The following is an 8,162-nucleotide window of genomic DNA, read 5'->3' on the forward strand; positions in this document are numbered from 1 at the left end:
AACTAAAAAATAAGAAAAATTACTTGGGGCTGGTGAGATGGCTCAGTGGTCTAAAGCACCTACTTAGAGCAAGCTTAGCAAAGCACAGGTACCGTGGTTCAATCCCCCAGCACCACATGCCAGCCAGCCCCCCCCCCCCGCCGGAGGGCTGAGCTGGCCACACACACACATAAATAAATAAAATTTTAAAAAAGAAAAATTACTTCACTTATCCTTAACTAAAAAAGAAAATGAATGCACTTTGGTGAAACTATTAAAATACATTTAAGTAACAATTTTAAGGTTACTTCCATACACTTTTCTTCTTTACCTTCCCATGTCCTTCTCCTTATTTTATTTCTTATAGCTAAGTATTACTTTCCTCTCAAGATATCTTGACTTACAAGAATAATCAGATTATTATTACCTTCATGATTAGAAAAACATTCAGAGCAGAAGAGAGGGGTAAGTTTCCTCTGTAAAGGCCTGGCAAATTTTCAACAGCAGAAAAGGACCAGCAGGCTGTCTTCCCCTCAGCCTCTCCCTCCTCTAGATTATCTTAATACTCTTTTATAGAGCAAGTGGTCCTGAGACCTAGCTCCTGCCCAAGTAGATTCTCCAGGGACACAAAGAGCCTCCCTCTGTACTTCATCTGTGCCTTGAGGCCAGATGCATCTTATCAATTACACAGACATTAGCTACAGCCAGCTGGAGCTGTTTGGAAGACACAGATATGTTTCTGAGCAATATATCTATAAATCAAGACTGACAGCAAGTGCTCTTAGTTCAATGTTTAAGAGATTTCCAACCAAAAAAGACTCCATGTAAGGCAAAAGATATCTCCTTCCTACTTCAGTCAACTACAGTGAGCAGATGTTTCAAGATTCTCTCAAAGAATTTTATAACCAGACTTTGAGATTAAATCCTTTGTGAAAGAAAAGATTTTGTCTTGGTTCATCACTATAACAAAATACCTGAGACTAATAATAAAATACCTGGGACAGTGCTATAACAATAGTACTGTTGTAATCCTTTTTGGCTTTTTCATCAACACAATTTTTAATTCACTATTCTGGCCATCTAAATATATCATTTATTATACTATGCTATGCTAAAGCAAAATAGCATAAACTATCCTATAACAAAATATCTGAGACTTTTATTAAATGGAGGGGATTTTTAACTAGAGTCCAAGAGCACCATGCCTGATCTGCTCAGCTGATGTGAAGACCCCCTCACTGCATCATTACATGGCACAGAGCATCACAGAAATGCCACTTTGAGTCTTTCTTACTCAGTTTATAAAACCGGTGATCACTGCTTCCCCTCATGACCTCATCTAATTCTAGTAACCTTCCAAAGGTCCCGCCTCCAAATACAGTTAACATGAGTGTGGGTTTAAGTTTCCAACCATTGAACTTCTGGGGACCACATTTGAACCATAAGAGAGTTAAATGAAAATAGAACTCTGGCATGGAATTTTTCCCAAAACAAAATATAGCCTCGCAAAGTGCAATGTCTATCCTTCCATGCTTAATTTATGTATCATAATCACAAAAAGCATCATTTGTTGCAAACATATTACAGTGCATCACTCATTTTCTCAGTAACTTTCCATTATCTTTTCACATTCAGATCTCTGTGTTGTAAAAATCTTATCAAGGTCATCATCCATTTCAAGGGCATCCATCCATCCATTACCTCTTTTCAGTTGTTTCCTGAAGATCTTCTGGAAGATCTTTATTTGTTTGTGGCCTTGTATCAGTTTCAACAGTTCTCTAATATCATTTTGAGAGTTTTTCTGAAAGCTTGCATTTGTTTTGAAAGGTTTCAGATTTATTACTGGAATACAAGTGACAACTGTATTTGTGTTGTTTGGCTAAATATGCAAGCTGCTATAGCTTATGCATAATGTACATTTAAGTGTAGGGGAAGGAAATCTGAGCTGAGAGTAATTTAAAAGTTAGCATTACATTAGTGAACACTTTCTAGTTGTGGTGATTTTTTCTTTCTATATGCAAAACACTTAAATGATACAAATAAGCCCTGCATGCCCCTCACAGTGGGCAATTTTCCAGAGACAAATATTCCATTTATTTTGTTCACATGCTTAGTAACCTGTGTGGAGGAAATTTTGCCCTGACTCCTGAAATATATTTTTATTAAAGTATGAATTCTTGTCAGAGATTCTTCTTAAGTGCTCAACTTTATATTGAGCATCACTTTTAGTTTGAGTTCCCCCAATATATTCAGGGTTTTTTTTTGTTTAATTTTGTTTTCAAAGGTGATCCTGAAAGTGCCCTGTTGGCAGTATAGATATGAGACTGGGGAGACTCAATACAGGGTGTTTCATAGAACAAGAGATTGTGGAGAATTTGGGCTCAGTCCCAATGAGGAACCCTGAAAAGCATTACAGATTATGCTACAAAGTGAGTCTAATCAAGAGGTAAGGAGGGCCGGGGAGGTGGCTCAGTGGAATAAGCACTTTCCTGGCAAGTACAAGGACCTGAGTTCAATCCCTGGTTCCACCAAAAAAAAAAAGAGGTAAGGAAACTGGACTATTTTTCCATCAATACTCTACCTATTAATATTGATTTCTTCATTGAGACTAGCACTTTCAGGCTTTCCTGGGGACAGGTCACAACCTTCAGTTAGAATTGAAAAGCCCTAAACTAAAGAGTTTGAAATATTTGCCATATATTCAGTTGTTTGCCTTTGTCAAGGAGACCCAAGTGCTGAGGGCATATGGGTATGATACTAACAGCATCTCCTACAATATCTTTTCATGCATGTTGCTAATTTGTTCCTTTTGAATTCAGCAAATGTTATGTGTAGCAAATACTAAGGTATCTATTAGGCTATGAGTTTGGAGAAGTAGAACCTTTGAGTTAAGGGACCATATTTATACATTATCCTTTATCTAGAAAGTGATTCAAATATCGTTTAAAGCTTCAGTAGTCCAGCTTTAATATCTCAAAAATTTTCAATTCTAAAAGATTTATGAAACCTCCCTTTCAACAAACAACTAACATGCCTCTGCCTCCATCCACATCTTTGTCCTCACATGAGTATTTCTTCCATCTGGAATTCTAAAAGAAGAGCAACTAGAACAAGTCCTTTAAGTACAGGAAGGGGCAACAATGTGCGAGGCTTGACTGCTGGCATGAGCTGTGTGGACTGGATTTAAAGGTTGCTGGAAACTCCCCTACTGGAAGTTGTTAAAGAAAGAATCAAAGCTATGTACTAAGTGATTGAAACAGTAGTGCTGATAGATGGAGGGAGTGAGGACTGGAAGCAGAAGACATGACTTAGATTTATTTCAGTAATCCCATCATGACCTTAAAGAAGAAACAGACAAAACTACAAAGAGGATTTAAAAGGTTTAGTGATGAGACATGGTTTCAAATCTGACTAAGAGAATTGGAAGAATTTAAGAACACATTAGAAAAGGATGAAAATAGAAAGTCAAAGAGAAAAAACTAGTTTTCGAAAAGGGATGTGTTTACTTTGGAGAAGCACTCTGCATATAAGTAAAATGTAAATCTAATTGAAATGTAGATATTTGGGGGGAGATATAGATTCTACTAGTCAGGTCTTCCTTTATCTTGGTATTAACCATCCAGCAGAAGAGTATAAAAGCAAGGTATAAAAAGTAAAACCATATTAATATGCTGAACTATAAAAGGCTCAAGCCAACATCTTCTGACATTGCCAGTCATGCAGAAGACCCACTACTATTATAGACTACTGGACTACATTAGGTTACTTTGCTGAATTCATGCACCTGCAATATATGAGTGGGAATGGAATAGCCATTTCTGACAAAAGTAAACAAAAAGGGGATATAAATGAAGGACCATTTTGTAGTGGAAAAAAACATATATATATACAAAATAGTTAGGCTAGATATGCAGCTACTTTCTTTTAGTTCAATGAGAAGAAAGTCTTGAACTAATAGTGTTTAGACAAGATATCATGTCTGCATCTTGTACTATGAATAACTACTACAAAGAGAATATGTAATGCATTAATTATTATAACTGTCCTACAAACCTGTTTTAAAACTATCTCTTTGCTACTTCTTGCTCAAAAAAGTTAATATTAAAAAAGATTCCACTTCTCCAGAGGACATAGGTGGGAACACAGCCATGGAGGTGCATAGATGAAACCACACAGCAGCACAACCTTCTATAGATGATTACCATGAAGCATAAAACTGCAAGAAATGTCCCATTCCATGAATAAGAAGAAAAGTCATTAAAGAGAGAGAGAGTGATTACAGAAGAAGAAAACCTTAATGTATAAAAAAACCAATTCAAGAGTATTTCAAGGAGAGGCCAAGGAATGTAGGTGGAAAAGAATAAACACTGAAGGAAGAACCTAAACTGCAGTTGTACCTTTGTTGATAAACTTTGAGCAGAATTCTGTCTTATTAGGGACCGGGGACATGGCTCAGTAGAATAAGCGCCTGCCTGGCAAGCACAAGGGTCTGAGTTCAATCCCCAGTTCAAAAAAAAAAAAAAAAAAAAAAAAAAAAAAAAAACTTCTGTCTTATTTTCCACGCAATTGTAGCTCTACAAGACATTTTAAGAAAAAATAAATTCATGTATAAATAAGCGCAAGTGTGTAAAATAGACCAAGATTTTTCATCTTCTACACTACTCTCATTTGAAGAGTCAACCAGATAGCTCAGCAGATTAAAGTGCCTGCTTAGGCAGAGCAGAGTAGCTGGGGTTTGATCCCCAGCCTGCCATGCCAGCCCCACCCCTAGGGCACGCTGCGACTGGGAGTGGTGGCACATGCCTATAATCCCAGTGTTTGGGAGGCTGAAAACAGGAGACTCACTACAAGTCTGATCTACATAGTGAGACCCTGTACACCCTGTAGACCCTGTAATAAATAAATAAATAAATACTGCTCTCACTTGAGGCCTGATGACTCGTTATTACCTGAGAGTAGGGTCATCCCAGGCAATGGAGGATGCTCTACAGTATCCTCAGCCTTACCTCACTTGATGCTAGTTTTACCTTCTCCAGGACAATCAAAACTCTCTCCAGATACTGTCAATTGTCCCCCAAGGGAGCCTCAGTTGAAAGCCACTCTTACAGATTCTACCCTCAGCAAATGGCCAGCTTTAGATTCTCAATGTTCAACACGTTGTAAATTCGGTGTTCTGAAAGTTCTGCTCCAACTAATATTTTCTAGGTTTTCCACCCCGAATTGCTCAATGACCCCGGAGTCCACAGTTCTAATAAATCTACTAATGAGCAACCTTTGATGCATGTTGTCTGAGCCATTACAGAATCAGAAAAGGGGAAAAGCAGATTTCTGCCAAGCTAGAAAAGCGTCAGTGAGGGCACAGCCCTCTCTCCCTTCATCTTCATAGCACTCCAGCTCTTCTCCACTTGCACTCACTTCTTTTGGGAGTGCCTCAAAGATGGTTTAACATCCAAAGGGTCTCTAGTGAAACGTTTAGGCCACTATGACAGCAGGATGCTGTTCTGGCCCACCACACAGAGGTGTTTAGAGTCAGATTAACAAGTCTACTTCCTTTACGAACCATTCTGTTTTGTTCTGTTTGTTCCACACATTCAGCCAACTCTGGGGGCTCAAGAACAAACTCATTTGGGAAAGGTAAAGCAGTTAGTCTTTCTCACCTGCACTGATATTGAAAAGCTCAGAACTGAACCTGCCAGGAACTGAATCAAAGATGCAACAGCATCCTCTAGCGGCAAACTACTCCAGATCCTTAAGTGAAAGGACAGCACTAGGCTCTAGAATTAAACCACTGAGACAGGACAAATCTTCTTAGGCTCTCAGGCAAGTGATTTAAGCAGCCAGTATGCCATGTGGGATCTTTTTCCATTAAACTGTTACTATATGAAGTTTCAGAATGAAAAATAGCTGCCAAGGAAAGCTTTAGCTGAAGGAACATTTCAGCAAAATGATACCTGTTAAATGCTTCATTACCCCTAGAGATGCTGCTCATCTCTGCTGGGCATTAAAAATTTTATGCTGGGCATTAATGTCTGCATTAATTTAAGTGAGATCACTAGATGAGAGCCCCTTTCAAAGTCCTGTTTTCCAATTTTAAATATTAAGATTTAAACACTTTAAGAAATAGAGAGATTTACACTTCCTTTTGAAGAAATGTTGCACTCTTTATAATACTAGATGAGCCTTTGTCCTGGCTGCCTAATAGCTACAGATGGCAAAGACCAAATTGAAGTCAGGAGGTAGTAAGACATGTAGTCATTATGGTTTCTATTAGTAGCAGGCCCTTGCTGAATTTAGAAGGCCCAGAATGTTTAAGTTTCTAAATATCATTTTAGTTTTTTAGTTATCTGCACTGTAGGTAGTGGCAGCAGCCTGCAAGTCCAAGATACATTTCATTTGCTTTAAATTTGAATTGTCAAGCAGCTCTCAGAGGAAGATATAAAATGCAGAGTTCAATGGTTCTATAACTGTGCTGTGTAAAGTCTTGCAGAGTATGGGTGAATATCAAAGGGCAAGGTCATTTAATTGATTTACTCTTCACACTTGTGGTGCTTAAAAAAAAATTTTAAGACTAATCCTCCATGAAATATCCCTATAATTAAAATCAATCACTTTCAGAAAATACCAGGCTGTCCCTTTTTTTAGGCTTTAAGAGTCTTTAAACAGATAAGTTTCAATGTCATATCCATTACTGTACATTCCACAGGCTAAGAAAGAATAAAAAAAGCTAAGATAAAATTGAGGCTTTTATAGGTAAACGGATGCAACTAGAGGCTATACTGTAAGTGAAATAAGTCAGACCCACATGTATAAACATTATATTGTCTCCCTCATGTAAGAATGTTAAAGAATGAATAAAATCTGAACAGCACAATAGATGTAGTAGGACAGAAAGAACTTGAACATAAGGAATACACAATTGAGATGAGGGAAAGAGAAGAGATAGGAGAAAAAGAAAAGGGAAAAATAATGTAAGTATATAAACAGAGTAGCTAAGATGATTGCACTACTAATTTCTATCAGTCTTTGTTAAAGCTAGCAGTTAATGTTTAAAATTTCTGCATTTATCAATTTTATGTGCTAGTATCTGTGATCTCAACAACTACATTGAAGACAGCAATTTGCAGTACAACAACCACAGTTAAATACCTCTCATCCCGTTTTCTTAAATGTATATCTCTAATGTTTTATCTATTATTTTTATACTCTCTAAAATAAATTTTAAAATAAAAAGTAAAAGTGACAAATAAAAAAGATTAAGGTTTATTGAAAAGAAGAGTTAATGTTTAATTGTTTGATCAATCTTGCATATCCATATCTGGTAATATGAGCAACAAATTTGATGATAACAGTACATAATATAATAACCATTGTTAATTTTCTATTCTTGTTTTGAAATTCTGTATAAAAATAAAGCATTCTTATTGCTTTATGTTGCTTTGTTTTTGTCTTTGTTCTTGTTGCTTTTGGTTTTTCCCTCTTTAAAATAAAACATAAAAAATAGGGGAAAAGGAGTACAAATAACCCAAGTATTCACTGATAATGGATTGTTTAAATTGTACACACATTAAAAGTAAAATTTTGAAACTAAAAAAACTAAAGAAGCTCTCGATGCACTGATATGGAAAGAGCTAAAATAATATATTGTTTTTTTTTTAATATATTGTTAAGGGAGAAAAAGAGAAATACAGTACAGTGTGTTACTTTGGGATTAACAGGAGAAAGAAGAATAAATAAATTAAATATTCATTTACATTCACATGAAAAAAATTCTGGAAAGGAGTGTGTGGAGAGCTTCCTGCTACCCTGCGCCGGCGGGACCAGTCCCAGCCCAGGCGCAGCGTGGGCCGGACACTCTCCCGGACCCTCGGGCCGCCCCCCACCACTCTGCCGTACATCATCACGCCTCCCGCCGAGTAGGAATTTCTGCTGACTTCCAGGAACCCCCAGACCCAGTCCTAGGCCAGGTCTGGTGAGTGTGTGGAGACCTTCCTGCTACCTTACGCCACTGGACCAGTCCCAGCCCAGGCGCAGCATGGGCCAGACCCTCTCCCACCCCCTTGGGCCACCCCACACCACTCCGCCTTACCTCCCCACCCCTCCCGCCGAGTAGGAATTTCTGCCGAGTTCCGGGAACCCCCATACCCAATCCTAGCCCAGGTCCGCAGCGGGAAGGAGCTGAGCAC

Source organism: Octodon degus, unplaced genomic scaffold (genome assembly GCF_000260255.1).
Source record: "Octodon degus isolate 3935 unplaced genomic scaffold, OctDeg1.0 scaffold00142, whole genome shotgun sequence".
Lineage (NCBI taxonomy): Eukaryota > Metazoa > Chordata > Mammalia > Rodentia > Octodontidae > Octodon > Octodon degus.